The 13914-nt window shown below is 38.3% G+C and overlaps 2 protein-coding genes across 4 annotated transcripts in view; one reads left to right on the forward strand and one right to left on the reverse strand.

The window, feature by feature from the left end:
* CMSS1 (cms1 ribosomal small subunit homolog) overlaps window positions 1–13914 on the forward strand; it is a 223032-nt gene that overhangs the window by 97726 nt on the left and 111392 nt on the right. The gene's annotated exons all lie outside the window — the stretch shown is intronic.
* FILIP1L (filamin A interacting protein 1 like) overlaps window positions 1–13914 on the reverse strand; it is a 190147-nt gene that overhangs the window by 94127 nt on the left and 82106 nt on the right. The window contains exon 1 of one of the 3 annotated variants that reach the window (XM_065742023.1): window positions 5053–5139. The exons of the other annotated variants lie outside the window; for them this stretch is intronic. The gene's annotated coding sequence lies outside the window, so the exon portion shown is untranslated. Of the gene's footprint in view, window positions 1–5052; window positions 5140–13914 lie in introns of those variants that run through there. 3 annotated transcript variants of the gene reach the window in all.

A 13914-nucleotide genomic window follows, 5' to 3' on the forward strand; every position in this document is an offset into this window, starting at 1 on the left:
ATTTGAGCACGCTAAGCTGGTGTTACCAAGTGGAACTGTGGGAGGCTTTTGGCTTATGTTTGAGAATGAACTGAAGATCCTACCTTGATGCCTCCAGAGCCACAAAAATATTAATAGAAGTCAGAGATGCAAGAAAAGATGTATTTCATAAAGCTTGTCAACTTGCCAGTTCTGGCTTTTTCTTTGAGCTTCTTTCCACTGTTTTGTTCCATCTAGTTTTAAGTATCACAAGGGATGAGACTTCCTATGCTTTACTTTGGAAATTATTTTGCAGTCCTCATAAGACTTTGTGAAGTCTTTTCCTCATTGCCTCTGTTACATTTCCCACTCCTTAGATTTCCGTGACAGAACCTGCACCAGACCATGAGGGGTTGCCTTCCTGTTAGCTTTGGCAAAATGATTCATGCTTTGCTCTTGCTGCTCTTTCTGGTCTTGTTTAAAAGAGTGAAATGGTGAATATTTACATGCTTCAAATTACAAATGTTTTAAGGTGGGCATTGGGATGCTTTCTGCAGACGGGTGCTGTGAACGTTTTAAGCCAACCTCCATGCTCAAATGAAGTAGCTGTAGCTGCTAGGATGTCTTTTACTGTATTTTCTTTTGTTTCTCTCAGACCTGATTCCCTGCACAAAGCTGGTGTCTCTTATATCTTCCAGTGTTGTTTCCTTCATTGCTCTATCCCTGACCTTTCTTCTCTTTACTGCTAAGGGTCTTTTGTTTAAGCCCTATGACACCCCATGAAAAGGCCCATTATAGCCTACAGAGTTTTTCAGACACTTCAAGCTATGCTAAAATGAAGTCTGATTTATCAGTAGGTCAAAAACCAAAGACATGATTTAAGCTGCTTGTGAGATTGGACAGTTTTTTCCCATTTCATTAAAGAGAATTTATCCTTGAAGAGTGAGTTGTCTCAACAGATAGGGACCAATGTGTAGAGAACACAAGACAATATTGATTTGAACTGATAAGAGGAGCCTTCAGGAGCATGATAGCTTTTGTAACTGTTCAGAAACATCAAATGTTTCTGATTTGTTAACACTGAATTAGCAGTCTCTATTTCATATACATACGTATGCGTGTGTGTATGTATACACACACATCCTTAATAATCTATAGTAGAAAAAGAAGATTGAGGCATCTGAAAAACAAATGTAAATAACAGTATACTTGCTTTCATTTTTGGCTTTGGGAGGTTACATACTTTCCTGATTCCTAAGAATTACTAAGTCTTGTTTGCCCTATAAAGAGGGATGTAGGCTAATAGGAACCACAAGGCATGGGCTTTGGGGAGGGGGGAGGGTCTCTTACAATGAAACAGCGCAGATAGAATTACCAATGTTGCTAGATTTCTGGTGCTAGAAAGGCAGGAAGATTTTGACCTTTATTTTGAGGTTTCTGAAACAGTTACTTCCTAAATGAATTTTTAATACCTGTTCAGAGATATCATTTTTTTTGCCAACTTAAAAATTCTTTGCAGGGGCTGTTGGAATCCTGTGCTATCTGTGTCCTGATACCTGTAGGCTCTTCCAGATTGCCTGTGCAACTTACTCCTTCGTGATATGATTTGCAAAACAATATCACTCTCAGTTTAGAGGAGTCAGAAAGTCTATGAAAACTGACAATTTTGCCCATTCAACTAGAGATGTTTTTCTTTCTTTTTTTCTCTGATTCCTAGCTCAATTATCTTATCTCATATACCTTCTTGTGGCAGAGATGCCTAGAGAGGTGACATGCCAGAAATGCATGAATACAGGTTCCTTCCTCATTTTTTTTATTTCCAGAAATCTGTTTTTTGACAGTTTTATTTTCCTATATGTTACAATATTGACTTAAAATGTATTTAATAAGTGATTTGGAGATTGTTTGGGATCAGCAGCTTTGACTTATTCAAGTCTATCTGTCTCTTCCCAGTACTAAATTTTTTTAGAAACTACCTGAGAAGAGGAAAAAAAACCCAGCACATTAAGACACGCCACTCCTATTACTCTGGTGCTATTATGATAATTATCTGCTTATTATAGAATCATGCAATTTTGTAAAGGAACCCCCTTTTTTGGTAAGAAAGAGGGGAAGTGGACGAGGAGTTCTTCTACCTGCAGTGTTGATTCTAGGTTGGCATTCTCAATCTGTTTAGCTGAGAGCAGTGTAATGTTTATTGCTGCACAACTTCATGCAGTGTTACGGTGTTTGTCACTTGATTCTTGATCCCATTGAAATTTGGAAATCTCTAACATTCACGTGTTATTGTGTTTTGTTTGTTTTTCCTGGAGGCATAATTGAGTTAACTTCTGTGTTGGCTCACTTCTCCTGTCAGCCTTTAGCTTACTATGTACAATAAGGTGAACTGTGGCGGCTGCTTTCTGAAGAGCTACTGTTTGGAAAGGAGCAGAGAGGGCTGCCTTGCAGACCTGCACACACATGCACTGTGTCTGTATACGCCCTAGCCCAGGTGGGGACAGAAGCAGCCAAAGGCATAGTAAGTGCTGTTGCAAAATCTGCTTGGGGAAAGATTTTTACACTTTTTTTTTCCAAGGTGAGTTTGTAAATGCTTTGTTAGATCTGGTCTGTGCCCTGAAGTGTTACAGTATGATAGTAGATGAGCTGTGTTGCTTGCTGCCAAAGCCTTGTGAAGTATGAATGGTACACAGCCTAAGGAGGAACTCTGTTTCCCTGTTAGAACTCTACCAGCCCTAGTATTGTAACCAAATCGTGATTTAAATCACAGATGCATCATAGTATACTTGAAATAAGTATTTTTACTAAAATTTTTACTTTTACTAAAATTGAGGTCATGCACATGACATGTATGAAGATGTGATCAAGGAAAGTAAGGAGATATGGAAATCACATTGCCAAAACAATGGTGCAGCATGATAATGCTATTTGTTTCTCATCAATCTCATGGCTGAGGCTTATTAAAGCATCCTTCGTACTATCCAGTTATCGCTCTCTTCCAGCCTTTTCTAGTGCCCAAGGTAGAGAGATTTGGATGTATGGAGCCCTTCTCTTCCCCTCTGCATCTTAGCCATTTGAGCACCACATTTCATCAGAAAGCAGCAGAGGAGCTTTCCCTATTTGCTGCTGCAGCTAGCTTTGTGTAATCATAGGACAAGAAGTAATGGGCTTAACTTGCCCCAGGGGAGGTTCAGGTTGGATATTAGGAAAAAATTATCACAAAATGGTGAGGTATTGGAATGAGCTGCTCAGGGAAGTCAGAGAGTCACTGAAGGTGTTCAAGAGCCGTGTAGATGTAGCACTGACAGACATGGTTTAACAGACGTGGTGGGGGGTGGGTTGATGGTTGGACTAGATGATCTTGGAGGCCTTTTCCAATGCTAATGTCTCTATGATTCTGTGTTGAAATTTCTCAAATGGAAACAGTGGCTGTGCAGTTACCCAAGGTGAATTTACCTTACTGACTTTTTTTAATGTTAACTTTTACACAAGTAAAACTTGCTTTCCAAATATCACCAGTGGGCATCATAGCAACTTTTCCCTACCACAGCCAATATAGCCTGAGCAGTAATTCTGGCCCATTAATGGGATTATGGGTGTGTTTGATACATTTCAATCTTTTTCTAGTGAAAGACTCATTCATACACTGAGCTCATGGTAGTGATTACAGGACCACCAATTCATGAGCAAGTTAAAATGCTTCATGGTGGCCCTCCTGACCTGAGACAGCTTGTTTTAAGATGTCAGGAAGCTTTGTAATGGTGTTTGGAATGGAAGTTTGTGGTGGAACGTTGTAGGTAAGCTCAGTACAAATTCAGAGTGTTTTCCCACTAAAACAGATTTAGTTCATCTTTATTGGTCATCTTGAGCAGCTGTATGATTTTATTTGCTGAGAGCCAGCCAAGTGGGTCTCAGAGGAACAATGCTGATAAACCTTACTGCTTTAAACCTGTCTCTCTGCTGTTTTCAATACAGTGTCTGTCATCTGTGTAAACGATACCGTCTTACCACCTCAGCTGGGTTTGGGCCTGGCCACTACAAAGGTTGTATCACTTTTCCGTATTATATAATTTGGCTTGTACACGTTCTTTTCCATTTTTGCTCCCCTGAAAATCTCAGTTTATTTCCTTCATTTTAAGCACTTGAAGATTGCTCGATGGAAGCTGTCTCATGCACCCTTAAAAAGTCATTGTTACTGTGGTGTTCCTGTAAGACTACAGAGTCTGTTTCGGTGAAGCAGTGAATGAGTTAATGACTACAGTGTTTCAAAGAAATGCTGTAAAGTATCCCTACAATTTCAACTTACCTCACTCTTGTCAAACAATAGTGATAATATCCAAAAACGGGTGCAAGGCAGGAAGCATTTCAGGAAGTTATGTTTCATGCAAAGACATCAGAAATGTGCTCTCTCAAAGGGCCACTTATTGTAAGATCCATATTAATTCAAAGAGAACAGTAGAATTCCTGAATGTGTTTTTGGAAACATTATTTCTGTCCAAAATAATATTGCTTGTTGTTCTAGTGTACAAATGGTGAAAAAACAGTTAACTGAAGTCTTTTTTTTAACGTAATAGCTGCCTGTGCAAACTTTTTTTTTTTAATTAGGAGAGTTTAGATACTTTTAAAATAATTCAGTTTACTATTTTGAATGGAGCTGTAGCTTGGGAAAGTGGGGTAGGAGAAATAAAAAGCCAGTTATACTATGTTTTTATTTTTAGTATAGGTTCAATGGCTGGTTTGGGATCTAACAAACTTCTAATTCACCTAAAGTGTTCTCCTCTAGTAGGCAGAATAAAATTCTCTTTTTTTTCTTCTCATTGCACATTATATTGCTTTGTGTTTGAAGGAATTGGATAGACAGAATAATGCCAAGTATGTGTAAGAGATGTAATAAAGTCTTCCGAGTTTTTGCCATGAAACTGGAAGTGTTATTGAAAAATATTTTTTTTTACTTGTAGTCTACAAAATGACTTGGGAAAAGTACCATGTGTGTCCAGATTCCCGTTATTTTCGTCTTAGGTGAATTTTTAGATATTAACTATTTTTTTTTAACCCTCAGTTGCACTCATTTTAAAACATGAAAGAAAAAAATCCTACCAGTACAGGTCTCTTCTCTTGATAGTTAGGGATATTTCCCTAAATTTCCTTTGTCTTGTCCGGAATCGTCTCTTTTGTTATATCAATCTGTAATGAGAAGTAGAAGTCAATATAATTTTTTACCAAGCATAAGTAAATATTGCTTTTATTATGTAACTCAGTTAATGCACAGGATGAATTGAAGGCAGGCCTCTGGAAAGCCCTCGGTGAAATGAAACTTGATTGTGTCATATGCTGAAGAATAGAATGAATGTAATCTGCATTTGTAGATGGTGATCCAAGGAAGTAACAGAAGAGAAAAGGAAGGAAAGTGGAATTACTTAGGCACAGGAAGCCAATTTTTGTTATTTACTAGTACCTAATCACAATATGAGCACAAGAGTTATTTACCCACTGTTTTCGGAAGTTACTGCTGAGAGTGAAAGCCACAATGTATTACTAATATTAAACCATCTGATGGATAACAACAGAGTAGAGGAAGAAGACACTAGTTAATCTGCATTAGCTCATGAGTTCTGGATAACTTTCTCGAACTCTTAGGTTTCTAGAATTCTATCACGCTGTGTTGATTTTTCTCTGCTTTTTTAATGTTGTGAACTGTCACCTCTCCTGTGTCAGTGTCAGATAATCTCCAGTACTATTTCTGTATTATTTTCCAGGTAATATGGGTAATATGTCATCTTTTCTGTTAGCTGTAAGTTAAGAAGTACCATGTATGGTAACAAGTACTATAACAGTTGGAGTTTAAAAACAGTTATTACAAAATGCTTATATTATTATTATAAACGTCCCAGATTCTTTATTAAATTTTAAGTGGTTTTCCTTTATAACATTACAGGTGCTACACCTGTGATGGCATTTGGGGAGGGACTTTTTATAAGGGTGTATAGCAGTGGAATGAAGGGAAATGGCTTTAAACTGGAAAAGGGTAAACTTAGATTAGTTGTTAGCAAGAGAGTGGTGAGACACTGGAACAGGTTGCCTTAAGAGGCTGTGGATGCCCCCTCCTTGAGAGCATTCAAGGTCAGGCTGGATCAGGCTTTGAGCAACCTGGTGTAGAGGGAGGTGTCCCTGCCTATAGCAGAGGGTCAGGACTAGATGATCTTAAAGGTCCCTTCCAACCCAAACCATTCTGTGATTCTATGATTATGATTTCAGCACAGCCTATATTCTGTGGTTCAGAAGTTAATGAGAAGTCAACAAGGTCTAAATTTTGAGAGACATTTTTTGTAATTGCTGAGTGGTTACTGAAGAAATTACAGAAGAGAGAATGGGGAAAAACAAGACAGCACAGATTCCTGTTTTTATGGATTCATAGTTAAAATAATGCTACTGGGAAATCTTCTGTGAAGGGCTGTATAAATAAGCACCTTGCAAAGCCATCCAGCAGTGTAGTGTATGGGAAAGGATGTCAGTCTGTCAGCCTGGCTTCATCACTTGTGTTTTTTTTTGATTGATTGGCTTCTTTTCAAAGTATACGGGATTAGTTTTGACTAACAACAATACGTATGTAAGGAAATTCTGTGAATCTGCTTTGAACAAGTAAAAAATCTTTCTACTTGTCAGTACAGCACCATTAGATACCTTATGGTACATTTTGTCTTTAGCCAGAGAGAATCATTGTACTTCTTAAGAAGGAAGAAAGGAGACTATTTTTTTGCATATCTTTCAGAGACATATAGGTCATAGTGTGATAATATAATGCCAATTTATACACTGTCATATTTGTTTGAATTAATTATCAAATTCTATCTCTTAACAGTTTTAAGTCACTTACTGAGTAATGGCTTGCAACAAGTTTATTTTTTGTCTTTGTTGTTTTTTCTGGCAGCTGCAGAGTGGTTTGCTCCATGTCACAACCCCTTCCAAGATGTCATGGGTTTTTATCTTCCATTCATAATTCTCACCAGAGGTCTATGACTATCCTTTTTTGATGTCATGGTATCCTGCTTTTTCCTTCTTTAGGCATCCACCTGAAGTATTACTTATAGGTATTTTTCTCCTTATCAAATGTATAGCATACTTGATAACTGACTTCGTCATCTGAGAGGAATGAAAACCTAACTGTTGTCATGCTACTCCTCAAAGGCCCCGTGGTGTGCATGGAATGTGTTGGAAGACAACATCTTACTGCTCTAGTTGAAAAATCTGTGTGTTTGTCACTGAAAAGAGTAGAACTTTGGTTTATTTTTTCATCATTGAAACTAGGGAATTAAGATTTTCATTCATTTCATATTTTAACCTTTGTTGTTAGTGAGATAGGCAGGTAATTGAGAGGCCTGGCTTGAATGGGTTGGAAGCGTCAATTTTGTGTGTAAAATTACTTGTGAATGTAACTTTTCTGGTCTAGAAGAGCTGATAGACCATTAAAGGAAGGATGTATTCCAAGAGATCTGGAACATAAACTGTCAGAATTTCTGATTTTCTTATGGGTAATCCTGCTGGAATTTGATTCTATGGATGAATTATTTCAGGCATGTCTTTTGACTGATTAATAAACTGTAACAATGCTGCTATTGCCTTTTGTTGTATTCATTACGTTCCTCTGGAGTCTGTGTAGTCATAGTCTGTTTTACTTTTTTCTTTTTCCTCTTTAGGGATAGATTTTTATTTTTAAGTTAGCAGAAGGTACTGGAATTAATTCTGACCACCAGAAGACACTGCACATTTTCATGGGGCTTTTAACCCACCAAGTAACCTTTGCTGCCTGCTTCTCTTGGGAAAATATTCGTAATGTGTGCTCCCATGTCACAAGTCAGGCAGAAATGTGTGTCCAGCGTTAAATGGGTTGTGCTTGTTCCTCCTGCATGACTTTCTAGAGCCATTGCTAGCAAAGTGCATGTGAATGTCCACGAGAGTGCATCATGCCGGCAAACAAATGTTACTTCAAAGTTTGTGAGTAAACTTGAGACCCCATTTTGAGATGTGAAGGAAGCAGTGCTGTGGAGAAGGGAAAAGCCTGGAAGGAAGATGCGTGAGGCACTCAAGAATGTGGAAAGCTCTTTTCACCCTTCAGTGTGTGCAAAGAGGCGCACACAGCATCACCCCATGGGACAGATAAATTATGTATTTGAGAGAATTTCTGGGAGCTCTGGTTTTCTGCACAGTGTATGGGTCATTTGGAGCAGACTAATGACTTCCTCAAAGGGGACAGAGGTCAGTTTCAAATTCTTAGGTGTAGTATGTAATGCAAATTATTGTCAGGTTTGGAAGATATAATTGAAGCCTTCCTCAGCGAAGGGCTTTTTTTGTTGTTACTGAAGATAAGGCTTCGCCTGTGGGGTGGGGGACTGTTTGTTAGATGTCTTTCAAAACAAATCCATTTCAGACACTAGTAGATCAGTCTTACCAAATTGTGATCCTGGTTTATATTCTGCAGGGCACCTGAAGATCAAAATAGTGGTTTATCAGAGGGCAGGTTTCCCCAGAGTGCTCATGTAGAGTATAGTGTGTGTGTGTGTGTGTGCATAGTCTATAGAACATGCATTAGGCTGCTGGCAGTGTCTCCCTTAATGTTTTTATTCATTTTGGTAGGTTTTAAATTAAGAAAGAGTAAAACAGTTGCACACACCCCTATCCAAACCCCTTCTTGTTGTGTAACTGTCCTTAACACCTTTGCTGAATGAGGCACAAACATGATGCTCACCAACCTACAGTTTCTGGCATGCCCTGTTTATCTATGCAGGGACTCTTCTGACAGGTTTTTCACTGTTTTTTGCCTGCATAGTCTTAAACTGTCCTTCCAAAACCATAGAGAAAGGGAAAAGTTATAAAGCAGACCATTGCCTATTTCAGATTTAAGATTACTGCAATTTTTATTATGATACTGTGAACAGCTATCAAGAACAGAACAATTGCGTGCTTATCTCAGCTTAATGTTGACTTGAAAGCTAACAGCTTAGAAAGAGATATGTTTATTTATGTACATTGAGAAAACCTTCAGAATATCTTGATTTCAGTTTTAAAGGGGGGTTGAGTTCTACAGTCACATCATAACAGAGAGGTTTTCCAAACTGTGTTAGGATGTTGTTATTTTCTTTATCTCATATTCCACTAATATTTTGATGTATTGTCTTAATATTTGAGCAATAATATTAGTAGTATTTTTTATTACTTTTAATATTGAGAAAGAGATAGCAGATAATTGTTGCTGATTATTCATGGCGACACATGTACGTATGCGTGGCTCTAGTGCAGCCACTGAAGTGAATCAAAGGCTAAGGAGAAAAGTAGGAGATACAGATGGTTGTTTTTTTTTTCCCTACTCTTTTTTTCTATTTCCAGAACTTAGTTTTGTGATGAAAAATAGACCTGCACTGCTAAGGATTGAAGTCATAAAGCTAAAATCAGCTTAGCAATTCACAAGTTTGACATGACATAAAACAAGAGGAAAGTGAAAGAGAAGGGAGTGTTCTCTGGGAAGGAAATGGTAAGAAAATAGGTAGTCTACTGTAGGAAGACTTAAAAGTTGATGAAATCATAAGGACCTGAATGAAACCTCGTAAGTACTGAGGCTTCCATTTGGTTAGAGAGACTTCAGTAAACATGCTTGCTGTGAATGCTGTCATGAAACCTAAGGATTATTTGATTCTGTTTTTAATGTAACTTATAGCGCTCTTTATTTGTTCCAAAGTGAGCAGAAGCAATCTGCAGTTTCTTAAAATGACCATTACCTTTTTGAGATAAGTTGAATAACCACGTATGGTATTTTAAACAATCACTGTGTTTCTTAAGGTGGCTACTATCAATATGGAGTGAGTAATAATTTAAAGATATTCTGAAACTTTTTTTTTCTTGACATGGTGTTTCCTCATCCTTCTTGTTTTAGTCCAGTAGCCAAAATAACTGACTGGGACATAAATCTTTTCTAGCTGCACACTTTGCATGTACTTACTGTAAATTGATTCACAACTGTGCTGTAAAGGATGTTTAAAAACATTTAGGCTGATGTCAAAATTATGTAACTGCAGTGGAAACTTGAAAGCTTTTTTTTCCTTTTTGCCTTGTTTGGATGCATGTTCAGACTGGTTCTCTGTGTGCTCTTGCATGTCCTTTGTACTTGTACATTCAATAGCTGGTTCATCAGGAACTTCTAATGAAGTACGCAACCTTGCTGTGAGAAGAAAATTGTTTTGTTTTGGGTTTTTCTTTTTCCTAATTTTCTTGGTCTTCGAGGGCGTGGTTAAAGCTAAAATGCAATTTGCGTTGGTCTTTCCTTTTTTGACCTGCCAATCTGTTTGTTCTGTTAGCGTTGCTCTTTTCCCTGTAAATCAGACATTTTTCTTGGCTTGCATCAGGTTGCTAATGACATGATTAATGCAGGAAGGGTAGAGAGGGATGACGTAGTGGCTCAGGCAAAGTTTACCTGAGAATTATCTCTAGCTCTCTACTGTTTAGTGTCTGTGTGAGTCATGGCCTGAAGCCCTGCCATTCCCTGTTCTTCAGCTGGGCAAGATCACACTTACCTCATTCTATGTATGCATTTCTCCCTTTCCTGCCAGATCTGATTAGAAGCACTTTTGTTTTAAACTCTAGGTTTATGAAACATTAAATGCCCTTTGAAAGATAGCTAAGCATAATGCTAAATGAAAAGAACCACAAATGTTTGTGGTCCAAGGAGCTTTGGAAACTTTGTCATTATGATTTTATCAACGCCGTCTTTTTTTGTGTTTAGCATTGATAGCATTATGTCATTAGTAAGTTTTGACCATGATTCAGTTGCTGTTAATAAAGTGTCCTGTGCCCATTTGCACGTATATGAACTTGCAAAATACAAATGGCAAGTTTGTACTGCAACCTCTAGCCTTGGAAACTTCCTCTTACTGAAGGTACAACTGTTCTGCTCTCATTTGTTCCAGCCATTGATTTCTTCACAGGATAGTAGGGAACCTCAGTTGATCTTCCTGGTGAAGAATAAGATGCTACACTTTCAAGCATTTGAAATTCCCTTATTCTTGGTTAAACAGCTGAAGGAATCACACCTCTTTCGTACATAAAATTCAGTATTCTACTGTGTAAGTTTTCTTCAATTATAAGTTCCCTGAAGAGCATCTGCATTGGTCTTCTACTAAATTTCCTGGAAAGTGTGCTGTTGTGCTCTCAGGCCTCTCTGAAGGGATTGGCATGAAGATGATTTGCAAGAAATGCTGATTATTTTTCAACATTTCTGTTACTTTCCTGTAAAATTATCATTAATTTTTTGACATCCTTCAGGACTTTAGCTTTCTCAACTAAAGCTGTCAGCCTTTCTGTGTATCCATTGCTCAGTCTGAATTACCTTGTGCAAAAAGTGTTTAACAGTAGAAGAGTATGCTGAAAACAAGCTGTCCTTTTCTAGCCAGTGCATAGCTTTCAACCTGCCAAAGTCTACATCAGGACCATGATGTGTGGGAAAATTCTGAGTAGATAGACAGGAAAATGTCTTGTGGGAAGCCTAAAATACCATGAGACTCAACTTGTTAATATAGAATGTTTTTGCAAGTACAGCAGCATCATAATCTCCCTTGCTTTTTGATATTTTCAAAATCAAAAATGTGAGAACGTAACATTTGCATAGAATGTAAACAACCTTGAGACTTGGATAAGTGATATATTTTGGAAATAGCATTCACTTGAGAGATGAAGAATGGTCAAAGCGAATGATTAGCTAAAAATTATTTCTGTAAAGTATAGCCCTTATCTACTTCTAAGAAAGACTGTAAGGATGCCTGAGATAAAATTTTATGTGCTTACTGATATATTTGCAAAATGTATTTTAAAGGAAAACTTCATCTAGTAATCTGCTGGTTGCAGGAAGTACACCAGATGAGTAAATATTGAATGTAAACATAATACAAATAAAACTTAAAAAGAAAGAAACTCAGTTCTCTAATGCAACATGCTTCAAACTTTGTGTACACTGTAGTATATGCTAATGGTTATAATTGTGTAGATACTCAAATGTGGACAGCAGAAATTTATGTCCGGCTTAAAGCTGTCTGCGCTTTGTTTTGCTGATTCTAAAGGAACTGTTTACATGTCCGAGTAGCACGGATTTAGTTCAGTGAGTCAGTGTTGAAGAAAAAACAAGTATGTTGTTTGACACATGCCATTGTGTAAGCTGCACGACTAGAATCTATCTTTCAGCCTGAGCAGCGACAAGGTATTTCTAGGTTTTGTTTTCTTGCTGAACAGCCTGTGACTTGGCTGTAGAATGGATTTGTAGCCTTTCATCTAAACTCCTCTTTTGCTCTTTGAATAAGAGAAAAACAAACTGCTAAACCTCATTTGGTTCTTTCAAAAATGTGCTGAATGATGTAGAAGGTGAGAGTGAGGAGGGGGAAGAAGCTGTCCTTAAACAACTTACGTAAGCTCTTAGCCCTCACTTGTTGTGCTAGTTTGCAAAGCAGGGCATTGCCTGTCCCACAGTTAAGGTCAAGCTTCTTGCTGCTCAAAGCAGCAGCCCAGCTGCTGGGAAGGGATCTCTGGCTGCTGGGCTAGGTCCAGCCCCAGGTCAGTGGAAGTCTTGGTTGCGGAAGGGCCCAAAAAGCAGGAAGCAGATGGGAACAACAGGGGCCTGGCTCAGGTAACCTAATAACCTAATAACAAACAGTCCAAGCCAAAATAAGTCAGTCAGTCAAAAGGCCAGAAATATAGTTTGTTGTCTTTATTTATTGGATTACCTAAATCTGTATTTGAGGTTTTATGTGCCTTTTGTGCATGCTTTTCTTTGTTTGCCATTTGTAGTCAGTATTCAGGTAGCTTGCCCAGTGATGGTGCTTGTCACCATCATAGGGTATTTTTCCATATTATCGCAGGTTTATTTCTGTGCACTTTCTCTAAATGCTTTGTGTTGTCTTTTTGCTACCTTAGTAGTTTTTGTCTTATACTTCATGCATATTGATCTCTGGCAGAGAGGCTGGCATTAGATGCCTACATATTCAGAAAAGGCCCTATGCGGTCACCAGAACAACAAAGATTAAATATTTTTCTTCTGCCTGGCTTTCTTGCTGTTACTTTCTGTTGCAAAAGTGACTTCGGCTCAAGCTTTGGAAGGGGCTGCCCAGGGAAGTGGTGAAGTACCCATCCCTGCAGATGTTTTAAGAGATGTGTAGACATGGCATTAAGGGGGGTGGTTTTGTGAAACTCGTTAGGTCAGGTTGGTGACTGTACGTGATCATGTTAAAGATCTTTTTCAACCTAGATGATTCTATGAGTTGTATCTGAAACATGGGGCATCTACATAAAGTTTCAACTGGATGTTTTTATCTTGTCTGAGGGATAATGAGCGAAAGCACTTCTTTCAGTCTGCTTACGGAGTGCATTCTTGGTATCCATTAGTCATTTGAGAAATCTTTGTTTACAACACCCCCACCCAAAAAAAAAAAAAAAAAAGAGGCACCTCTGAGTTAAAAAGAAGCAAGGAATAAAGCAAGTGGAGTCGAATAAAACAATTTCAGGGGATAGGCATGATGGTCGGTGGGTATGGTGAGTAGGCCTCTCCACAGAAACATTGCTCATGCTGATGACTCAGTGGAAGAGTGGTGCAGAGATACATGCTGTGGGGCTTTCCTTTGATTTGCTCTTGTTTTTGAGGAGAGCTCAGGTATTGTCTTGAGACTTTGTATCTGCCAGGCCTTTACCTCTGCCTTTGTTGCAGGCTTGCAGTGTTCCTGGACCTTAAAATGCCACTTTGCAGTTTGCTGCTGTCCATTTGGGCTTTCTTGGTTATTCCCTTGTAAAGTAGGGGGTAGACAGGTACGGGATGATGCAAAAGGTTTCCAAATGTGTTGTTGCTCTTTAATAGTGTGAGAAAAGCACATCATTTATCCATCAGCAATCTTTCTGATAGTAACATATATTTTTTTTCTCATTTCCCTCCTG

Source organism: Cyrtonyx montezumae, unplaced genomic scaffold, assembly GCF_038088225.1.
Source record: "Cyrtonyx montezumae isolate F1298 unplaced genomic scaffold, pur_monq_1.0 scaffold_3, whole genome shotgun sequence".
NCBI lineage: Eukaryota > Metazoa > Chordata > Aves > Galliformes > Odontophoridae > Cyrtonyx > Cyrtonyx montezumae.